Source organism: Triturus cristatus, chromosome 10, assembly GCF_964204655.1.
Source record: "Triturus cristatus chromosome 10, aTriCri1.1, whole genome shotgun sequence".
Lineage (NCBI taxonomy): Eukaryota > Metazoa > Chordata > Amphibia > Caudata > Salamandridae > Triturus > Triturus cristatus.
This window is the reverse complement of record NC_140593.1, coordinates 834,862,288-834,885,050: the sequence shown is the minus strand read 5'-3', so window position 1 is coordinate 834,885,050 and position 22,763 is coordinate 834,862,288. Positions and strand designations below refer to the sequence as shown.

General features: G+C 50.2%; 1 protein-coding gene across 1 annotated transcript in view; it reads right to left on the bottom strand.

Moving 5' to 3' along the window:
* The window catches only part of CORO7 (coronin 7), an 850,148-nt gene that overhangs the window by 670,350 nt on the left and 157,035 nt on the right, over window positions 1–22,763 (bottom strand). The gene's annotated exons all lie outside the window — the stretch shown is intronic.

The following is a 22,763-nucleotide window of genomic DNA, read 5'->3' as shown; positions in this document are numbered from 1 at the left end:
AAGCAGCACTCAGACAATGTAATATGGTGTGTATGGCAGTATAACCGAGTCTTCTTTGCGAGATGCAAGTGGATTGTATGTAAACAAGCTACCTATTAAGTCTTTTAATCTCTCTTCTTTAAACAAGCATAACTAGGCACAGGGTCAATCCACACTTCTAGGTGCACCCACTGAAGTTTCACCCACAATATCAATTTTGTCCCCAACTAGCCTACCTTTCAATTGCACACTCTTCACGCTACTTTTCTGAATTAGTTGTAATCCCGAATCTGAATAAGGCAGAGTTGCCCCAACCTGTAACTAACCGGATAAAGTATTCACTTCCTGGCTAACAAATAATCAGACATGAAAAAGTGCAGGAAGACCACGAGTGGTACAGTGTGCATTGCAAATGAAAGACAGCAAAACCTGACTTTAACCTGACCACCATGCCACTGTGCCATCGGGTTTAATGCGGATTCTAGTGTGTCAGGGTACTCACTGAGCAAAAAATGATGCAAGAAATCTGGTTAGTCTGCCTACTAATTTTAATGCATTTTTATCTGTTTTATTTCATGGGAATTGAAGCTTACAGTAAGTAGAGCCACATTCCCACTAAACCTTTCCTTTTTTTTAGCCGTTTTAGAAAATCAGACATTTCAGCCACATGCAAACACGGGTAGTCCTAGTGTTCTAACAAGAATCCTTCATTTTTAAAAAAGCACAATGGAAGTAAAATAAAATAACACATGGCTCCTGCTACATGTTAGAACAAAAGCTTTCACATTGGCTCAACTGCAGTATAAATGAGGTGTATGAAGTTGATGTGTCTAAAGTAGTGCTTGCTGCTGAGGTTTGGAGTGTAATAGTGATGCAAATTACTACTACTACAACACAGCTCGAAGATGATTCATTCTCATGTAATCCACTACGTAAGGATGAAAATCCACTTTCCTAAGCCATGTTGCAGCCTCTTTCATTTTCTTTATGATGTATTCAGGTGAACATGCCTGGTGCATGCTGGCACTATACGGAAGCTAAATAAAGCATCGTTTGTATTTAGAGGTGGTACTCCCTCCTTTAGGCAGGAGATAACTGGATCATGTGAAAAGGCATGCCCCAGCACCTATTAGGCAAGAACATGCGACGGACTCTGCCCCAGGTCTAGCAGCCTTGTATTACCCTTTTAGAATATCGGTTTGCCTCTTGCCTTGCACTGCTGGTGTGGGTAGGGCAGTGGGATGCATCAGGCACTGCTTTGCAGTAGGCCAGGCCCTTTGCCCAAAGCCTGATGTGCACAGCCTTCGGCCATATCCAGCTGGTGTGCGTGTGAAGGGTTCAGTTGGCACAGAGTCCGGTCAGGGCCGGTTCTAGGTCGGTGCAACCGGTGCCACCGCACGGGTGCTGACGCTTCAAGGGGGCGCCATGCTTCGAAGTATTTTAGAGCTTTAAAAGTACCTGCTGCTGCATTGCTAGCCTCTGGCAATTTTCATACACCAATAAAAATCTCAAGATAACACGGTGATTAATGTTCTTCCTGGAGAGAGAAGGAGTTTTGTCTACTGAAAGTTTTAACTCATTTTATGGTAGCTCAGAGGGTTTATGTGCCTGCTGCCAAGAATGTGTACCACGCAGATCAGAAAGTGCATACATTTTAAATCAGTCAGTGCTTTTGTCAGAGAGATCCTTTTGTTACTGGCAGTGTAGATGTTAAAATCCTAACATGGAACAGTGAGCTAATAACTGTCAAAAAACTGCATGCAAACTGCAAGATATAGATTAAAGCATTATAATTTTTTCCTCTGTCTTTCATTATTCTACTGTTCTAAAAAGGGTTCAATTTGGTAAAAAATAAAAAATCCTTATTATTAAATGTAACCCCAAACCATGGGGTTATGTTTTTACATTCTGAGTCTGTGCTTCTCCAGACCAAGCACTCTTCCACTAAAGAACAAGTTACTAACCTTCGGTAACGATGTATCTGTAAGAAACATTAGTTAGTTAGATTCCTCACCTTAGAATATCCCCAGGCGTCAGACTGGATCCGGAAGATTTTTCGTCAGCAATACCCCTTGCGCGTCGCTAGGCGTCGTCTGCGGCTCCGCGTCCGTCGTCGGCGTCGTGCGCCGGGATGACGTCGTCGGAGTACTTAGACGCCGCCCTCGCGCGCTGACGTCAGTTCTTGTACATAGCCTTCCGCGCCAGGAACGCAGAGCCATGCAAAGACCGACACTGGTGCCAAAAATAAAATCTAGGGGCCTGAAAGGACAACCTTAACCCTAGATGTCAGTTCGCAGAACGGGGAGGATGGGAGGGTCGGTGAGGAATCTAACTAACTAATGTTTCTTACAGATACATCGTTACCGAAGGTTAGTAACTTGTTCATCTGAAAGAAACACGTTAGTTAGATTCCTCACCTTAGAATAGATACCCAAGCAATACCATCCCCGGTGGTGGGTCTGCGAACCAAGATCACACCAGAAAGTCCTGGAGGACAGAACGGCCAAAGAAGCCATCCCTCCGGACTTGGCTGTCAAGGCAATAATGCCTGGCAAACGTGTGCAGAGAAGCCCACGTCGCCGCCTGACAGATGTCCTGCAAAGGGACTCCCCGTCCCAAGGCAGTAGTAGCCGCCGTGGCCCGAGTAGAATGGGCGCGCAGCCCAACAGGAGGGTCCTTTTTAGCCAAGGAATAGCAGATTTTTATACACAAAACGACCCACCGAGAGATGGTTCGTTTGTGCACAGCTTTCCCCTTCTTAGCGCCCACGTACCCAACAAAAAGCTGGTCGTCCACCCGGAACTGTTTTGTGCGGTCCAGATAGAAGGAGAGCGCACGTTTTGGGTCCAGACGGTGGAGCCTCTCTTCCTCTTTGGAAGGATGCGGAGGCGGAAAGAAGGTGGGCAAGGTGACAGACTGCCCAAGGTGAAATGGAGTCACCACTTTAGGAAGAAAAGAGGGACGAGGCCGAAGGACAACCTTGTCCGGATGAACAGATAGAAAAGGAGGCTTTGAAGATAAAGCCTGGAGCTCACTCACCCGTCTAGCCGAGGTGATGGCTACCAGAAAAGCAGTCTTTAGAGTTAGAAGACGAAGAGGGCAATTGTGAAGAGGCTCGAAGGGAGCGCACATCAGGAATGTCAAAACCAGATTCAAGTCCCACTGAGGCATTACAAAAGGGACAGGAGGGAAGGTGTGTGTAATGCCTTTGAGAAAGCGTGTAACCACAGGGGACTTGAAAAGAGAAGGCTGATCAGGAAGCCGCAAGAAGGCGGAGATGGCAGCAAGATAACCTTTCAGGGTGCCCAGGGCAGAGCCCTGCCGGGCCAGAGAAAGAAGGAAGAGGAGAACCTCAGAAAGAGGGGCGGAAAGGGGATCCACAGCCTTTGCTGTGCACCATGCCACAAATTTGTTCCACCGGCAGGCGTATACCGACTTTGTGGAGGGACGCCTGGCTGCCAGAATGATATCACAGACTTCAGGAGGCAAGTCAAATGGCATCAACTGCCGCCGCTCAATCTCCACGCATGGAGGTGGAGGCTGGACAGGTTCGGGTGGAGGACCGTCCCCTGCTGCTGCGACAGAAGATCCTCCCGAAGGGGCAGACGTATCGGGGGATCGGTCAACAGACTGAGTAGCTCGGGATACCAGTATCTTCGTGCCCAATCCGGAGCCACCAAGATGACTTGGGCCCGGTCGCGCCTGATCTTCTTCAGCACTCTGGGCAGAAGTGGTATAGGCGGAAAGGCGTACAACAGACCGCAACTCCACTCGTGACGAAAAGCGTCGCCGAGCGAGTGCCGCCTTGGAAATTCCAACGCGCAGAACTGCTGACATTGCGCGTTCTCTTCGGTGGCGAATAGATCTAACCAAGGCTCTCCCCACTGCTGAAAGAGGCCTTGCACCACTTCGGAGTTCAGACGCCATTCGTGATCCATCATGCACCGGCGGCTGAGTTCGTCTGCTCTGGCGTTCAGAGAGCCCGCCAGATGTTGAACCACCAGGGTGACGCCCTGGTGTTCCAGCCATGTCCAGAGGCGCAGAGCCTCCTGACAAAGGGTCCACGACCCCACCCCGCCCTGTTTGTTGCAGTACCACATGGCGGTGGTGTTGTCCGTGAACACCTGCACGACACTTCCCCTGACAGAGGGAAGGAAGGCTTTCAGTGCAAGCCGGATCGCTCTCAACTCCAACAGGTTGATGTGGAGACGAGACTCCGCCGGAGACCAGAGGCCTCTGATCTCCGCCTCTCCCATATGGCCACCCCAACCCAGGAGGGACGCATCCGTCACTACGACATGCTCCGGTTGGGGAAGGGAGAGGCTCTTGCCCTTGACCCACTCGCGGTCCGTGAGCCACCACTGCAACCGCTGTGCAGTGCCCTCCGAGATCAAGACATGGTCGGACAGGTTGCCGTGATGCTGGGCCCACTGAAACTTCAGGTCCCACTGCAGAGCCCGCATGCGCCGCCTGGCGTGATGCACTAGTAGGATGCAGGAGGCCATCAGCCCCAGAAGCCGCAACACTAGCCTGACCGAAACCCGGGATAGAGGCCGAAAGATGGGAATCAGGGCCTGTATATCCCGGACCCGCTGTTCCGGTGGATGGACCCGGAACTGCGCCGAATCGAGAACCGCTCCGATGAAGAGGAGCTTCTGAGAGGGACTCAAGTGTGACTTCGGCACGTTGATGGAAAACCCCAGCAAATGCAGGAGATCCGCCGTAGTCTGGAGGTGGGAGACGACTGCCTGGGGCGAGCCCGCCTTCAACAACCAGTCGTCGAGATAGGGGAAGACTGGGACCCCTGATCTGCGCAGATGAGCTGCGACCACCGCCATCACTTTCGTGAACACCCGAGGGGCACTGGTGAGGCCGAAGGGGAGCACGGTAAACTGAAAGTGCTCTTGGCCCACCGTGAACCGCAGGTAACGCCGGTGGGCCGGCAGGACGGGGATATGGAAATATGCGTCCTGCAAGTCCAACGCTACCATCCAGTCTCCAGGGTCTAGGGCAGCTAAAACCTGAGCCAACGTTAGCATCTTGAACCTTTCCTTTCGGAGGAAGGCATTGACGTTCCGGAGGTCCAAGATAGGGCGCAGGCCCCCCTTGCCCTTCTTGGGAACCAGAAAGTAGTGGGAATAACAACCACGACCCACTTCTGGACCCGGAACGCGCTCGACGGCCCCCTTGGCCAAGAGAGCCGAAACTTCCTCGCGGAGAAGATCCAAATGATCCCCCGAGATACGGTGGTGCTGTGGTGGCATGGCTGGAGGGGTCGTCTCGAAGGGGAGGGAGTAGCCCCTTCGGACGATTTGCAGCACCCACCTGTCCGATGTTATGGACCGCCAGTGGAGCAGGTGATGGCGAACTCTGCCGCCCACTGGCGTGGTATGGGCCTGAAAGCTCGGACTAGGAAGGCTTTGAGGCGGATGCTGCCGGGGTGGATGTGGGCTGACCACGTCGGCCTCCATTTCCGCCACGGCGGAAGCCACGTCCGCGACCGCGCGCAGGTTGGTTCTGCGGCTGGTGGCTTTGCGAACGTGAGGAGGCGCCCCTTCCTTGGCCACGAAAGGGGCGAAAAGCGGAGGTGTGCGCCCGCGGAGCCGAGAGGCCCAAGGACTTGGCCGTAGCCCGGGAGTCCTTAAAGCGGTTCAGCGCACTGTCCGCCTTCTCACCAAACAGGCGAGTGCCATCAAAGGGCATGTCCATGAGGGTGTTCTGGACATCCCCGGAAAATGACGTGGACCGCATCCAGGCGTGGCGGCGGAGCGCCACCGTGGTGGAAATCGCCCGACCTAGCGAGTCCGTGGTGTCAAGCCCACATCTTATGGCGTGCCGTGCTGCATCCCTCCCATCGGCCAGAGCCTGGGAAAGACGTGGCCGGACCTCCTCCGGACACAGGGGCAGCACGTCCTCCACCGTATCCCACAGGGAGTGGGAATAACGGTCCAAGAGACAGGCGGTATTTAAGGACCGCAGGCCCAAACTAAGGGACGAGAACAGTTTCTTGCCAAACTGCTCGAGTCTCTTGGAATCCCGGTCCGGCGGAGCGGTCGGGAAGGAGGATTGGGAAGTAGAGGCCTGGATAACCAGACTCTCGGGGGTGGGGTGTTGGGACAGGAAGCTGGGGTCGCCCGGAGCAGGGCGGTGGCGCCTGGCAACGTTCCTATCCACAGGAGGAACTGTGGAGGGCTTGGACCAGGTGCCCTGCAGAACGTCAGTGAGGGCCTCGTTAAACGGCAGCAGAGGCTCAGTGGAGCTTGCTGAGGTTTGAAGCACCTCAGTGAGGATGTTGGTCCTCACAGCCACGGCAGGCAACTCGAGCCCAAGGGCCTCAGCCGCCTTGCGCAGCACCACAGAAAATGCTGCACCCTCCTCCGAAGCCACGGTCGGAGGAGAAGTGAATCCAGCGTCTGGCGAGGTGTCCAGCCCGCTGGCCTCCCCCAGTTCATCTGCCCAGTCCTGAGAAAGCTGTGACTGAACAGCCAGAGGGTCCTCGAACCCCTCCCAGTCGCCCCCTTCTTCCGATTCCTGATAAACAGGAGGAATGATCGGAACCGGACTGTAGAGATGGTAGGTCTCTAGCGGCGTCGGATGCGGCGTCGGCGGACGCCGTGCCGGCGTCGGGTCCGGATGAGGGCTAAACTGGGGCGTCGGCGTCACAGGCGTCGGCGTCGGCGGCGCCGGTGACGGCGTCGGTGGTTCAGGCGTCGGCGCCGGTGGAGGAGTGACAAGGTCAACCGGCGTCGACTGGGGCCCAGGCATGGGCCCCGCAGGGACCTGCGGCGTCGAGACCGGAGTCGTCGACGGCGCCGGGGCCGGAGCCGCCGGCACGCGAGGTCGCCCAGTCGAGCCCGCGGGGCCCGAAGGCGCACCAGCGGGCGTCGACGGCGGGGCCAGGCTCCTCATGGCCGAGAGGAAGGCGCTGATCTCCGCCGGCGCCGCGTCAGCCCCAGGGACCGGAAGGTATGGGGGCGGACGCGGCACCTGCGGCTCCGCCGGAGCCGCGGGGGTGGAACCACTTGGACCCTCGGCCGAGTCGCGCGACCGGCGAGGGGAGTCCGAAGAGCGATGTCGCCTCTTGGACTTCTTTGAGTGCTTGGACTTACCCGACGACTTGGAGCCCGACGATCGATGGTGGCGTCGGCTAGGGCTCCGCGAGCGATCCTTGGACCTCCTCCTGGACCGGGATCGCGCACGACGCGGAGCCGAGTGGCGAAGCTCGAGAAGCTTGCGGGACCGCTCCCGCCTAGCCTTCGAAGTCAGGGCCTGGCAGTCGTTGCACGACTCCGCGTCGTGGTCGAGGCCTAAGCAATAGAGGCACCGGCGGTGGTGATCGGTCACCGACATCAGTCGATGACAGTCTTCACAAGCCTTGAACCCAGGCATCCTACCGGCACCAGATGTCGACAGACAGGGATCAAAAATGATCAAAAAGAGTTAGTCAAAAAAGACTAAAAGGGGTAGCTCTCCCGGATCTGCGCTTACTGGCGCGGAAAAAAGAAGAACTGACGTCAGCGCGCGAGGGCGGCGTCTAAGTACTCCGACGACGTCATCCCGGCGCACGACGCCGACGACGGACGCGGAGCCGCAGACGACGCCTAGCGACGCGCAAGGGGTATTGCTGACGAAAAATCTTCCGGATCCAGTCTGACGCCTGGGGATATTCTAAGGTGAGGAATCTAACTAACGTGTTTCTTTCAGATACGTCTACCAGTATGGATGACATACGACTCCTATAACTTCTAGTCTTCTGGCTTATGTAACGTTTCCTATACACTGATTTACACACCTATGATTTGATTGATTGTCTCTGTGTAGTGTGTGTGTAATGTAAAGTGCTCTGAAACCCTACACTGGTATAGGAGGTGCTATACAACTAATTAAATACATCTGAGAGTGACTGGTTATGGAGACTTGAGGGGGCACTGTGAAAGGGTGGCAGTGAGAGAGTCTGTGGGGGGCGCCAACAAACATTGTCACACAGGGCACCACCAGTATCCTGCTCTGCTCAGCCTATGCCTGGTTTGGCTGGGCGAGGGCCTAGACATACGGCCTGGTTATAGGTCATGCACTACACCCAGGGCTTTAAGTGGGCCGCATCTCACTGGTGCTGAGCACCGGCAGTTTTTTTTTTTTTTTTAAAAGGGGGCCTCTATCGGGCTCTGTTTTGTGCCCTGCCGCAGGCGGTCAGTTTTTCTCCGGACTGCAGTGACAGCAGGCACATCGATTTGCGCGTGCTCACACTGCTCACTTCTCACTAGTGGAGAAGTTTCAGCATGACGTCATGCCAGGTGAGTGTTGGAGGGGAAGGGAAATCCTTTAGAGAGAGTAATTTTCTCTCTGGATTTCCATTCTCTTTAGGGCTCGCGCCTGCGTTGCAGTGCATAGCCCTGCTCGCGCAGCGAGAGCCCTTTTGTATGGGGTTTTGAAAGCTGACCACACGCTCGTGCGTGTGATCAGGCTTTCGCCGGCAGGCATTGGATTTCTCGTGTTTTTTTTTTTTACAAAAAAGGCACGCGATTGGGTTAAGGCAGGTGCATGTCCCGCCTTTGCAACGTTCATTCCCGACCATGTCTAGCAAGCGCAGCAGCGCGCGTTCGCCTCGCTGCCGCTGCCACGCACCCTCCTCCCACTCCTCTGTGGTGCGCGCGCACCACTGTTTTATATATCAAGTCGTATCGTATCAGTCACAAATTGGTAAACTATGCGCACAGTAAGCTCTGTTGTACAATGCTGGCTGAAAGGAAATGTGCCGATGGGAGACCAAAACGGAGGCTATTGGATAAACCTTGCGAGTTGTAGGCAGCGATTGAATTTACAGTTCTTTAGTCCCGCCCAGCACCTCACGCCGATCTCCTAATTGATGCATTTTGTTTCCGTAGAATAAGGCGGCGAATGCTCTAAAGAGGGTTTATCTTCCCACTAACTTCACATGCTCCTTTTCATCTGAATGTGATCGGAGAAGCCACGCCTGTTGTACTGAGTTATGTTGCTCAGCCACTGGTCTTTGAATAGCACTATTGAGCAGTGGGCCATTTCTGGAAACAGATGAATGAGGACATCGAGTAGTGGTTCTGATGTTACAATGTGATTCTTTGCGGTACCAAATGTGGATTAGGATATTAAGTAATTACTTTTTTCCTGTAGTACAATCAAATTATCACGTAAGATAGCCAGCCTCAAGAAAACACTGTGCTGTCACTACCTTTAGGATTGTTTTCGTCCCGATTGATATTCATTTTATAATGGGACCGAAATTGTTTTGGTTTTAGGTCGTGGCAGTTTTCTCTGCCCATGTTCTGACCTGTTGTAATTGTGAAATGCGTGGTATGTTCTTTTTTTCGGCACTATGAATACTCTTCTTGTGCCTGTTGTGTACCTTTTGGAACTACCACTGACTGAGGTTGTCCCCGTTGGAATGCGTTTTCTCTGCTATTGGGGTGGGGGGGGTCATTGATAAGGCAGTGACTGTCACAGAGGACCCATTTCCGCTGGTATTATCCGGGCTTCTCTCGGGTCATGGCTTTGACAATGGTCTGGAGATGTTGGCTGTGGCAGTGTTGATAAAGTGTGACTCTGCTTCCGAATTTATTTTTTTGTCGAGGGAGTTGATGAAGTTAGGTCGTATCTGGCTAACATCCTATAGTTCCATACAGTAGGACAAAAATCTGCATACCAATCAATATTCTAAGGTAGCCCAGCATTTGCAATGCAATAGGTCTCGCATTTACGTGAGTTTGAGCTATTGGCATTGTAAATGACAATGCCTTTTGTTTATGTTTTGGTTATTAAAACATAAATAAAACGCATTGTCGTCTACAATGCCAATAGCTTAAACTTGTGTAAATGCGAGACCTATTGCATTGCAAATGCTTGTTTTGAAACGCAGGAGCAGCAACATCGTCGTGGTGTCACCAGGGATTTAAGTGGAAGCTTTTTCAATATTATATATAACAAGCCATAGTTGCTGCTTATTTAGCTTATGCAACTAACAACCATTGACAAAGCCAATAGTCCTGACTTGCTGTACGTATATTGTTTAGTTGTTGTATCATATATCTGGATGCAATGACAGAAACAGCAAAATACAAGTTGGGCTGCACATTATGCTAAGCACAGATTTTTAGCTTACCTGTTTTTAAGCCTCGCCCATAATTACATTGGCCATGCGCCTTTGAGAGACCCCCCAATGACTTAGGAGGCCAGGCTTGAACCCAGAGCCCACTGCGCGCGGCCTACAGGTATGACTAACCGCGCAGAGGATTTTTGAGGGACTGGATGTGGCCAGGTTCTTCGTCCGGTGGATTTGCACAGCCGGTTTGGTGGGGCAGGGGCTGTGTACATTTCCCGCCCAGGGCCAGGGCCTTGCTGGATGCCAAGCCCTGTGCTCATGCGATGCTAAGCCCAACTTCAGGCTGAGGGCTGAACACAGCAGAGCCATGATCAGTAATTATTTGTTTGTAAGAGAATAATGTGTATAATCAATAAAAACAAAAATCAGTGAAACTCAGAATCCAAAGACACATTTTAAAACTTTTTAAAAATCCAGTAGAGGGAACCTAATGTTTTCGATTTAAAATCTAAAAAACATGCACATTCGCCAGCTATGGTTAGCAAACAAGGTGCGACAGTTACGAAATTAGAAAAATCACCGCTGCAATAATGGACAAAGAAAGGCATATGCCTTTCAAACAGCTGCTGGGCTAGTGGACAAGTGATGTAGATGGAATACCTTAGGTTAGTTGAGGCATGGGTGACACGTTTGACCTAAACCAGGCCCTGATCTCAACTGCCACTGAGCCAAGTGCAGTGGATTATGCCTGTACGTGGGCAGGACACATTTTCAGCCAGGCCCTCGGCTGAATCCAAGCTGCACGTTGTCAAAGTGGATAGTGTCCAAACGGTTTTGGCGCAGGACCTGGCCACAGCACACCAAAATGCAACATTTGGGCTGCGGAATATATTCCTAATATGTAACGTGGAGTCAAATTTGAATTAATTAACATTTAACATCAAAACACAATTTGCTGGTGTAGGCCAAATAGTCCTAGAATAGAAGAAGTGAAAACTGCATTACCTGTAATACTTGTAATGGTTTAGAAATATGAAATATATCTTACCGAAGCTTAATTGAGAGCTTAAATGGCATCCAGGCTTGCACTCTTGCCACTTTACACACCTCTGCCCAGGCAGAGTTAGCAAGTGGCACAAGAAAGGACATCCGCACAAGGGTTAGGATGCGGTGGGAAGATTAGCCACAGCCTTGCCTACCTCTTAATAGCTCTTGCACCCCTCATGCTTACAATGGAAGAAGAGAACAGAAACATTGGGCAAACCACTGAACGAGGGAGAGCCCATAAAAGGATTTGGGTGGAGATTTGTAGTTTGAATGAACAAGCTACTTACCTTCGGTAAAGCCTTATCTGGTAGAGACTCTACCCATCTGCAGATTTCTTACCTTAGAATTTTCCCCAGGTGTCAGACGGGATTTGGAAATTCTTGAGCAGGACTCCCTGAGCGCCGGTAGATGGTGTCATTTGCCTACACGTCGGAGCCATAAGTGACATGCATGGTGCCTATAAAGGCGTTACTGCAGCGCACAGACATCACTTTCTTTTCGCCACCTTTCCACACCAGAAGTGCAGAGCCATGAAGAATGCTGATGAACTGGTGTGCATCACTACAGGCCTCATAAGAGTAACCCTATTTAGAAATCCATTTGCAGAGCAGGATGATCGGCGGGTCGGAAAGGAATCTGCAGCTAGACAGAGACTCTACCAGATAAGGTTTTACAGAAGGTAAGTAACTTTTTCATCTGATAGAGACTTCTACTCGCAGATTCCTTACCTTTGCATAGATACCCACGCAATACCTCCCCAGAGGTGGGACTAGGAGCAGATTAGACCAAAACATCCTGCAGCACAGACAGACCTGTCCATCATAACAGGCCTGACCTTCCACGCAGAAGTGCTTGGCGAACGTGTGCAAAAACATGTACATTGCTGCCTGACAGATATCCTGGACAGAGATTCCACAAGCTAATGCAGTGGTCTCAGCTTTGGCTGCGGTAGAATGAGCAGGCAAACCCCCGGGTGTTGCCTCTTGGCCAAGGCATAGCAGATCTTTAAGCAGAGCACTGTCCATCATGAGATGTTAACAGTGCCCAAAGCAGAACCCTGCTGGGTCAGAGAAAGAACAAACAATAAAACTTTGGATAAGTGTGCCGAAAGAGGATAAATGTTCTTGGATGCACACAATGACACAAATTTGTCCCAACGCAGGAGTATAGCGTCTTGGTGGAGAGACGTCTAGCTGCCAAAATAACTGAACAGACTTTGGAAGAAAGGTCGAAAGCTGTCAATCGCTGTCACTCAAACTCCATGCATGAAGGTGGAGGGTGCGCAGGTTCGGATACAAGACTGCCTTGCAGCTGTGACAGGAGATCCTCCCGAAAGGGCAGTCTGATTAGAGGACCGATGCTCATGCTCAGGAGTTCAGGATACCAAACTCTCTGTTCCCAATCCAGAGCCACAAGAATGCCTCGAGCCTGGTTATTCCTGATCTTCTTGCGAACTCCGGGCAAGAGTGATCTCAGTGGAATGGAATGCAGAAGGTCTGAGCTTCACTCAAGACAAAAGCACCTCCGAGCGACAGCCTCCTTGGAAACTCCAGCGCACAGAACTGCTGACATTGCAAGTTCTCAACATTGGCAAACTGACCTAGGTCAAGGTTCTCCCCAGTCTCGGAAGAGACCCTGCACCACCTCGGGAAAGATACACCATTTGTGAACCACTACGCATCGATGGTTGAGTTTGTCTAATCTGACTTTCAGAGAGCCTGCCATATGCTGAACCACCAGAGAAATGCTATGACATTCCAGCCATGTCCAGAGAAGGATGGCCTCTTTCCATGGGCCCACAACCCCACCCCGCCCTCTTTGTTGCAGTACCACATGGCAGTGTGTTGTCGGTTAACACCTGAACTAGCCTTCCCTTGTCTCTAGAAAGAAAGGTTTTTAATGACAGTCAGATGGCCCGCAGCTCGAGTTGGTTGATATGGAGCTGACCCTCAGCCAGAGTTCTCTGATCTCCACCTCTCCCAGAGGGACACCCCCAGCCCATGAGTGACGCATCTGTAACTACAGTCATCTCGGAGTGGGGAAGGGAGAGGGGTCTGCTGCTGACCCAAATGCGGTTCGTCAGCCACCACTGCAAGACTTATGCAGTTCCCTTCGGGATCTGGACCAAGTCAGAGAGATTCCACTGATGCTGCACCCACTGGAACTTCAGGTTGCACTGCAGAATCCACATATGCCAACGGGCATGTGTTACCAGCAGGAGGCCATGAGACCGAATAGTCTCAGAGTCAATCTCACTGCAATCCAGGATAGAGGCTGAAATATTGGAATCATAGACTGTATATTGTGGATTCGCAGTTCGGGAGGATAGGCCTGAAACTGCACTGTCTTGGGAACAGCTTGGACGAAAGGGAGTGTCTGAGAGGGAGTCAGGTATGACTTTGGCACATTATTATTGAACCCCGGAGAGTGCAGGAGGTCTGCTATAGTCTGGAGGGGGAAGACGACTGCCTGGGGTGAGCCCGCCTTCAGCAGACAATCATCGAGGTAGGGAAAGACTGGAACCCCTGAACACCACAGATGTGGTACAACCACCGCCATCACCGTGACTAACAGTCGAGGGGCGCTGTGAAGGCCATAGGAGAGCACAGTTAACTGAAAGTGCTCATGACCCACCGTGAACCACAGGTATAGCCTATGGGCAGGCAAGAAGAAGACGTGGAATAGACGTCCTGCAAGTCCAACGCTCCCATCCATTCTCACAGATCAAGGGCAGATAGCACCTGAGCTAATGTGAGCATCCTCAACTGCTCCTTGTTTAGGAAGAAGTTGAGAAGGCGCAGGTCTAGAACAAGATGGACGCATCCATCTATTTTGGGCACCAGAAAGTAGCAGGGATAGCAACCACAGCCTACTTCGGATGCTGGCCCCCTCTTGGCCAAAAGAGCCAGTACTTCCTAAAAGAGCAAGAAAAGATGGTCCTCTGTCAGCCAGTCATGGGAAGGTGGCATGGGTGGGGGAGGGTAATATTCATAAAGGAGATGGAGTAGCCCCTCTGTATGATTTAAGAAATTCACTTGTCCGATGTTATGCACTGCCAGTGAGACAGGTGAGGGTGAATGCTGCCTCCCACTGGATGCCCATGCTGGTATAAGGGCAAACTAAAGGGGTTTGGGTGGTGCTGTAGCTGGAGGGTGTGTGTGGGTAGGGAATTGGACAGGCCTCACCTCTGACTGGTGGTCAAATGTGATTTATGCGAACTGCAGACACGAAAAGGCTGGAAAGCCTGTTGGGCTTGGTGGCTGGACGGGAAAGGATGAGGTTGATAGCCCATACCAAAGTCACAGAAGGGGCCCAAGGCAGACTGGGGTTGGTGGGGAGCCATAGATAGGCCCAAAGATCCAGCTGAAGACCTACTGTTTTGAAAGCACTCTAGTGCTGTGTATGCCATTTCGCCAAAGGGCATGTCCATTAGGGAAGCCAGGGCATTCCCTGATAAGCCAGTGGTTCTAATTAAGGCATGGCATCTATGTACCACCGACAACGCAATCGCTCTCCCTAGCCAGTCGGTTGTGTCCAGCCCACATCGGATGGTGAACTTTGCTGCATCTCATCCATCAGGAATGGCTTGGGTGAGTATGGCTCAGGCCTCCTTGGAGACCATGGGCAACACTTGTGCAACCAAATCCACACACTGTGGGTGTATCGGCCCAAAAGGCAAGCAGAGTTTACCAACTGTAGTGCTAGGCTGGCGGAGGAGAACATCCTCTTACCAAAGGTCTCCAGCCTTTTGGATTTCCTCTCCGGTGGAGTCGTAGGGAACATGCCAGGGTCGACTCGAACGGTGGAGACTTGAACCACCAAGCTTTCCTAGTGGGATGCTGGGTGAGAAAACTGCGGTCCCCAGGAATGGGGCAATGGTGGCAGGCAATCATCCTATGCACAGGTACCCCCTGTACAGGGTTTGGACTAGGCCTCAACGGGACATTTGTGAGGGCTTCATTGAATGGGAGGAGAGATTTAGTGGGGGCGACTACCCATGCTGAAGCACCTCTGTCAAGACGTTCACCTTGACTGCCACAGAGGGCATAAGGTCCAGTATCTCTGCCACCCTCTGCACCACCACCGCAAAAGAGGCACCCTCCTCCGTACCCATGGTAGGCGAAGAGACCAAGCTAGTGTCTGGTGAGGTGTATAACCCACTGTCAATTGTCAGTTCCTCATTCCAGTTGTCCTCTGGTTAGTCAAGGGGTTTGTGGAACATATAAGGGACTTCGGACCCCTCCCAAATGTCCCCCTCTCCAGGCCTATTAAAAGAAAAGGGCACTGGCTATGGCTTCGAAGGCTTGATACAGTCAAAACACTTTCTAGGTGACAACTTGCCTTCTGGGTGACCAAGCTGCACTCAGACAACTCTCCCAGGACAAACAAACTTGAGTGCAACTCTGAGTGCCGGTCATGATCCCTTGGGGTGCACGGCGGCAATTGGCAGTGGTTTGAAGATTCTGGGTTACCAACTTGCCCCAACAGGCTTATTAGCTGTTCTGGTCCCATGCTGTGAACAGGAGGTTAGCGAACTGACCATTGGAGTCTCTTTGCTTCGGCTAGACTCCGAAGACAATTTCTCCAAGAGAAGGACACAGCAGGCACAGTTCCTCTTCTTTGTTAGCCACTAGGTTCAGCATGTGCAGTCCACACCAGTGCAGGATCTCTTTGCTGGTTCTGCGGTGCAGCAGAGCAGTCCTTCTTCGGTCCTTCTTCCAGTCAAGACGAGATCAGAGTTCTGAGTGCCATAGGTGCCCATTATATGCACAGAAAGTGCCTACAGGGTAGCGTGGCCAGTAGCCAATCGGCTACCAGGTTCTCTCTATCCTGATTACCAATTCCTGGGAAGTGTGGAATCTGGCTTTCCCAAGATGCACCATTCTGCCCAATTTGAAGATGGCAAAACCCCTCTCTCTGCATCCAGATCTCTCTAGCCCAAACCAGGGGTGTGGCTACCAAGGGGGCTACACGTTCCTGAAAAACTGGTTTGGCAACTGATTTCCACTTCCCTGTCTCCAGTGCCAGCATGTCTATTAAGCAAAAACAACAGTTGATGGACAGAATGCAAAACAACGTCATACATTCACCCCAGTAGAGAGATCTGGGCCTACATCCATCGTTTTTTGTTCACCATGCCGTTCCAGTTTGAACCCAGCCATATGCAAATCAGTCTTGACCCTGTGCCTCATGGGAGCAGTCCAGCCCGAACTGCCAAGTCAAGTCCTCCCTGGGCTGGAAACAAGCATCCTAGGACCGGTTTCGGGGTTTCACCCCTCTTCAGCCAGGATAGCCTGATTCCAGTGGCATAGAGAGCATGGGACCCACGTCTGGTCATACCCTTCCCACTCGGGGTGACATTGCAAAAACAACAGTTGATGGACAGAATGCAGAAGAATGTCATACATTCACCCCAGGACAGAGATCTGGGCCTACATCTATTGTTTTTTTTGCTCACCATGCCGTTCCAGTTTGAACCCAGCCATATGCAAATCAGTCTTGACACTGTGCCTCATGGGAGCAGTCCAGCCCGAACTGCCAAGTCAGGTCCTCCCTGGGCTGGAAACAAGCATCCTAGGACCGGTTTCGGGGTTTCACCCCTCTTCAGCCAGTATAGCTTGATTCCAGTGGCATGGAGAGCACGGGACCAATGTCTGGGCATACCCTTCCCAGACATTGTCATTGGGGTGACATTGCAAAAACAACAGTTGATGGACAGAATGCAGAACAATGACATACATGACGGCTGATTAGCCAGAAAACGGTCCCAGGATGCCTGTTTCCGGTCCAGGGAAGACATGGCTTGGCAGTTCGGGCCGGACTGTTCCCATGAGGCACAGAGTCAGACTGATTTGCATATGGCCATGTCTGAACTGGGGTGGCGGAGTGAGCGAAAGAATGATGATGGTTTAAACCCAGATCAGTTGACTGGGGGTGAGTGCTTGCAATGTTCAACACTCCGTTCATCATCCCCTTTGGTTTTGCTTTGTTCGCCCTAAGTTGGCAGGGTATGCCCAGACGTGGGTCCCTTGCGCACTTTGCCATTGGATTCAAGCTAGCCTGGCTGATGACGGCTGATTAGGCAGAAACCGGTCCCAGGATGCTTGTTTCCGGTCCAGGGAAGACATGGCTTGGCAGTTCGGGCTGGACTGTTCCCATGAGGCACAGGGTCAGACTGATTTGCATTTGGCCATGTCTGAACTGGGGTGGCGGAGTGAGCTAAAGAATGATGATGGATTAAACCCAGATCAGTTGACTGGGGGTGAGTGCTTGCAATGTTCAACACTTCGTTCATCATCCCCTTTGGTTTTGCTTAGCATGTCTACTTAGACAATGGAGTTACCCATTTGCCCTTCAAAGGAGGCTTCTCCTTTGAACATCCATGTGGCTTCCTGAAGAAGGGAGGTAACACCTCTTTCCAGTACAGGCTTCTATTGTCTACTTTTATCGAAGTCGGTAGCACATTTCCTCAGGATGGCAGAAAGCTGTCTTTGGGACAGACTCTTTGTGCAACTGTTGAGGGCACAGGAGATTTGAAGACAACAAAGTAGCAACTTTGTAAAAGTTGCACAATGCCACATATTACAGTAATTTTGACTTGAAAATCAAGTCGGGTTAATATAACAAGTTGTTTGATACCTTGAAGTTTCATCTTTGTCGCACCGGCATTTCCTTACACATGGCCTCATTAAACTCTTTGAGTTGGGCGGGTTTCACTCTGACTCCAGGAAACTCTGAGAGGTGCGGAGTGGACCCAGGCACATGCTACGCAGTGGAGAGGTGCCTTGTGTGGGGTTGCTGTTCCCCTGCCTTGTCCAAGGTCTTGGACCGGCGCAGTGAGCTAGAAGAGCGCTTTGACTTCTTTCACTTCTGGTAATTACCAGATGATCATCAGGAGTGGCTCCGAGATAGGTCATGGGACATTCTGCGTGACCAGGATCGAGAGTGTCGCCAAGTCGCCCAATGCCAGGTGGCGAGGAGCTTAAGGGAACGTTTTAATAGCACCTTCAGATTCATGGAGCGGCAATCCTGCAGGCCTTGGAGTCAAGGGTCCCTCTCCAAGCACCACAAACAAACAAACCAAGTGTGTCTCTGTCACAGACAGCTACCTGTAACAGGCACCACCGGGTTTGAAACTCACTGGTTTTTTTTAGGTGACATCTCTAGTACACCATGAGAAAAATCTTAAAACTAGCCTCAACAAAATAAAAAAATAAAATAAAATTCTTCCAAAAACATACTCGGTGTAGCACTCTCCAGATCTGCGCTAACTGGTGTGGAAAATAACTGATATCAGCGCACTGGGGTATCGCCTATATGAGCACCGTACACACTACTTCCGACACTGATGATGCAAGCACAGAGCCAAATGATACCACCTACCAACATGCAGGGGTACTGCTCAAGAATTTCCGGATCCAGTCTGATGCCTAGGAATAATTCTAAGGTAAGGAATCTGCAGCTAGAAGTCTCTATCAGATTGGGAAGGCCAGGGTTGAAGTTAGAAGGCACCAAATGCCATACACAGTGAAGCCAATAAGTCACCTTATTTGTTTATGTCGTTCTTAACACTGTAGGGTAGCATTTTAACCAGAAAACATTCACCTGGAACACAAATTGGATCACAATGAAGCAAAATATGTGAAGGAGACTCTGAAAATGTAAGCCCTATTCACAGAGTGATGATCATCGATAGCTGACATGATTCACTCTTCACAGAATTCGCCCTAACCCACCCCAGCTGAAGAACATGCCTAGAACTGAAGAGGAGAGAAAACATTTGCAATTCTTGATTGCTAGACAAAGCACTGGGGAAAAAGATTTCTCCAGCTCTGTATTACATTTCCTTGATAGTACAAGATTAATCCCAAAAACCAACAAACCCCAAAAACCACTGGATTAACCAGTAACGTTGAGTTCTTGAATAGGATGCTACGCACAGGAAAGCCTTTCAACACCTGACCAGGGATAGCAACTGATTTATAAATGCAAGTACAAATACAAATCGCCTGTCGAAAGACTGCTAAGCAAAGGCCGTTTAGTTCGATAGTGCCATGTTGACATCTTAAAACTTAAACATTTCAGCTTAATGTTTTCACAAAACCTAAAATAAATATGGATATATACAGGTAAAATTTGCAAAAAATAAATATGGATAAATACAGACGGAAATGGCAAAAATATAAATACCATAAAACCGTGAGCCCTAATTATGATCCTGGCTGCCTGCTTCCTGTACCTGCCGGAGGTAGGAAAGCAGGAGCAATGAAAACGCAGGACCCGGCCGGTGGAAAGGTAAGTTTAATTTTGTATTATAATTATTTTTAAATTAACCCCCCGTGCGATCTCCCCGTGCGATCTCCCCGCGCGACCCTCCCCGCGCGACACCCCACTCCCCGCGTGACACCCCACTCCCCGCGTGACACCCCACTCCCCTCCGCATGACTCTTCCCCCTATGTGCGACTCCTCCTCCTCTGTGCGAACTCCCAACACCCCCTCCACGAAAACCCCCCTCAGCGCGACAACACACCCCCTCCGTGTGACAACACACCCCCTCTGTGCGACAACCCCCCCCTTCCGTGCGACAACCCCCCCTTCCATGCGACAACCCCTCCTCCGCGTGATCCCTCCCCCTCTGCGTGATCCCCCCCTCCGCGTGATCCCCCCCCTCCGCATGACTACCCCCCCTTCCGCGTGACGGCCCCCCCCTCCACGCGACGGCCCCCCCTTCCGCACGACGGCCCCCCCTTCCGCACGACGGCCCCCCCTTTCCGCCCGACGGCCCCCCTCCTCCGCGCGATGGCCCCCCTCCTCCGCGCGATGGCCCCCCTCCTCCGCGCGATGGCCCCCCCTCCGCGTGACAAACCCCGCCACTCCTGAGTCATGCCGGCCGTGACTGGTACCAACACAACTAGTAACCATCACACTCTTACATGTGTGACAATTCATAATATTCGAGGCTTCCAAAGCTAGAAGAATGGCTGGAGTGGCAGGTATAAATGAACGAACAAACTTGTAGAGCGATGGATTCGCCCCTTAAGGGGTATCTCTGCGCTATAGGCAGAAGTATACTAGCTAGGAAAGGGGATCAGTTGTTATAGAGTTCTGTTTTTAGGAGTTTCCTGAATTTAAGGAAATTCGAGCACTTACGTAAGTGGACAGGAAGCAAGTTCCAAAATCGTGGGGCAAGGTAAGAAAAAGTTTTGACACCAGCGCAGAGTTTATTGAACCGAGGGATGACAAGAAGGGCTTTCTCTCCAGAACGGAGCGATCTACTCGGTAAGTAGCAAATAAGTTGTTTCGCAAGATAGGTAGGACCTCTGTCATTAAGTGTTTTATGTATTAGTCATAGTTAATGTATATAGATTTATTTAACAACTGTTGTTGTGCTCATACCTAAATTAGACAGATATTGCCACCATGTGGCAGACTGTCATAAGCACTGATGCTGACAATTAATAGCACCGGAAATCACAGGCTGAAATGAAGCACTGTGAATACTTCTGTATCATTGGTTGTTCCTTCAAGGCTTTGGGGAGCCGGGCCACTAGGATTCTATTGGATGCGGAGAAGGCTCTCAACATAGTTTCATGGCATTTTTTTGTTGTCCATTATGAGAAAGATGGGTCTTGGTCAGGTCTTCTGAAAGCGGTTGCAGCTATTCTAGAAAGAACCTGGGGCCAGAGTCAAAGTGAATGAGCACTTTTCTGATTGCTTCCGTATCTTACGGTGAATGAGCCAGGGATAGCCGATATTTCTGTAATTGTTGGTCAATTATCTGGGCCATACTTTTATCGTGTATAGAACAACAAGGGTATTATGTCAATTATTGTTTAATAGGTATGCAACTAAGATCTCCGCCTATGCCAATATTATGGCAACACATCCCTGTGACGTGGAATGGGCTATCAAACACATTGAGGCTGAGGCGATGCATTTCAACAAGGTCTCTGGTTATATACTCAACACGAGGAAAACCTAGATTGTGGTCAATTTTATTGTTTTGGGAAGAAAAATCAATGGTCATCAAGGCGGCATTTAATATGGTGATTAAAATATTAAACCACATACAAGACATTGCCTGTTTATGAGGAACTTTCACAGCAAACTGTTGTTTCGTTGCATCAGCGACACCAGCTCCACATAAGATTAGTAAGGCCTTTTAATATTATCAAGATGGCAATACTTCCAAAGATTTTTATCTGTTTCGAGCTATCCCTTTATATGTCCCTACTTTCTTTTTTTAGGAGATTAGATTCCTTATAGGTCGTACAAAAAGATAAGAGCGATCCACCTTATGCAACTATGTCCACAAAGAGGAGGTTAGACTCTCCCCAATTTTAAATTATATTATTGGGCTGCCGTGGGTCAATATATACGACTGCTGGTCCCCAATAAAGGAGGCGGCTGCAATCTGAGTATTTATCATCTTACATTAGGGCGGGAGGGGGTCTTTCACTTTTATTGAGCCTAATTATTTTTAAAAAAGTCAAATTTAAGGTTATTTTAAATGCTTTTAAAGTCTGAATTACGGCCGTGGGATGATCAACTTTTATAAGGAATTTTTAAACCCTTCTTTTTTTCATGAAAGTTTCCATAACTCCGTAACTTGGAGTAGGGCTCGCAAAGGTTTGAGAACCATTGGCCAAATATATAAAAATAAGGTGTTTTATGCCTATCCTGATCTGCAGAAAAAAATGTCATCTGCCGCAACAGTCATTTTTAAAATAGCTGCAGAATCATAATTATTTTCAAAGAGGTTTGAAAAGAATAAACATTAGTATTAAGCCCGAAAGAGCAGATTTCTTAGATCGTCTTTTTTCGGAAAGCAGCAAAACCACTATCCAGGAATGCTGTGAAGTTCTGTCAATCCACAGAGGAGATGAGTTGGACCTGTTAGTGGCTGAATGGACATCGAAGAATGGTCATGCAGAGATGACAATCCATTCCACTGGCAACTCAATCTTGATAACAGCCAGGCTTGAACTGCAACACTTCAAAACGGTTTGCTTTCTCTACTACACTCTGAATAAAATACCTAAATAGAAACGAGAGGGGCAGGTTTCATGCCAAAGGTAGTTATTAGAGAACACAGATATTGTCCACCATTTCGCTACTTACTCAAAATGACAATTTGTGGTCCGAAATTAGTGGGTATTGATCTAGCAGCTTGCAAATTGATCTTGTTTTGAGCATTGCGAACATCATTGATTGGGATCTCCCTGACTAATATATACCCATCTTGTTTATTTCTGTAGCCACCGCTAGACTCTGTGCTCTCTGATCTGTTCCCTCAGCGTTGCCATCAGCAGGTCTCCCGGACTCCGCCACAATACCCTGCTGCCCATATTGTGCTGCATGTCATTGTATTCTGCATACTTTAGGTTAGTTAGTCCAAATTCAGCCTGATTTGTCTATTTTATTGCTTACTGACTTTTTATTTCCTGTACTGCGTTGCTGCCTGTGATTGAATTTCTGTCTCCGGCAAAGTAGTTTGTTTACTCACCCATACTTGTTAAATGTTTGTGCCCTTTTTGGAGCCAGATCGACGCGCTGCTTGCTCCTTTCCTGGCAGCTCGCACTCAGCGCCACGCCACCTCCGAGGGCCTATTTAATGAAGGCCGCAGGACGGCCGCGCCAAAGGCAAGCCCATCTGTGATT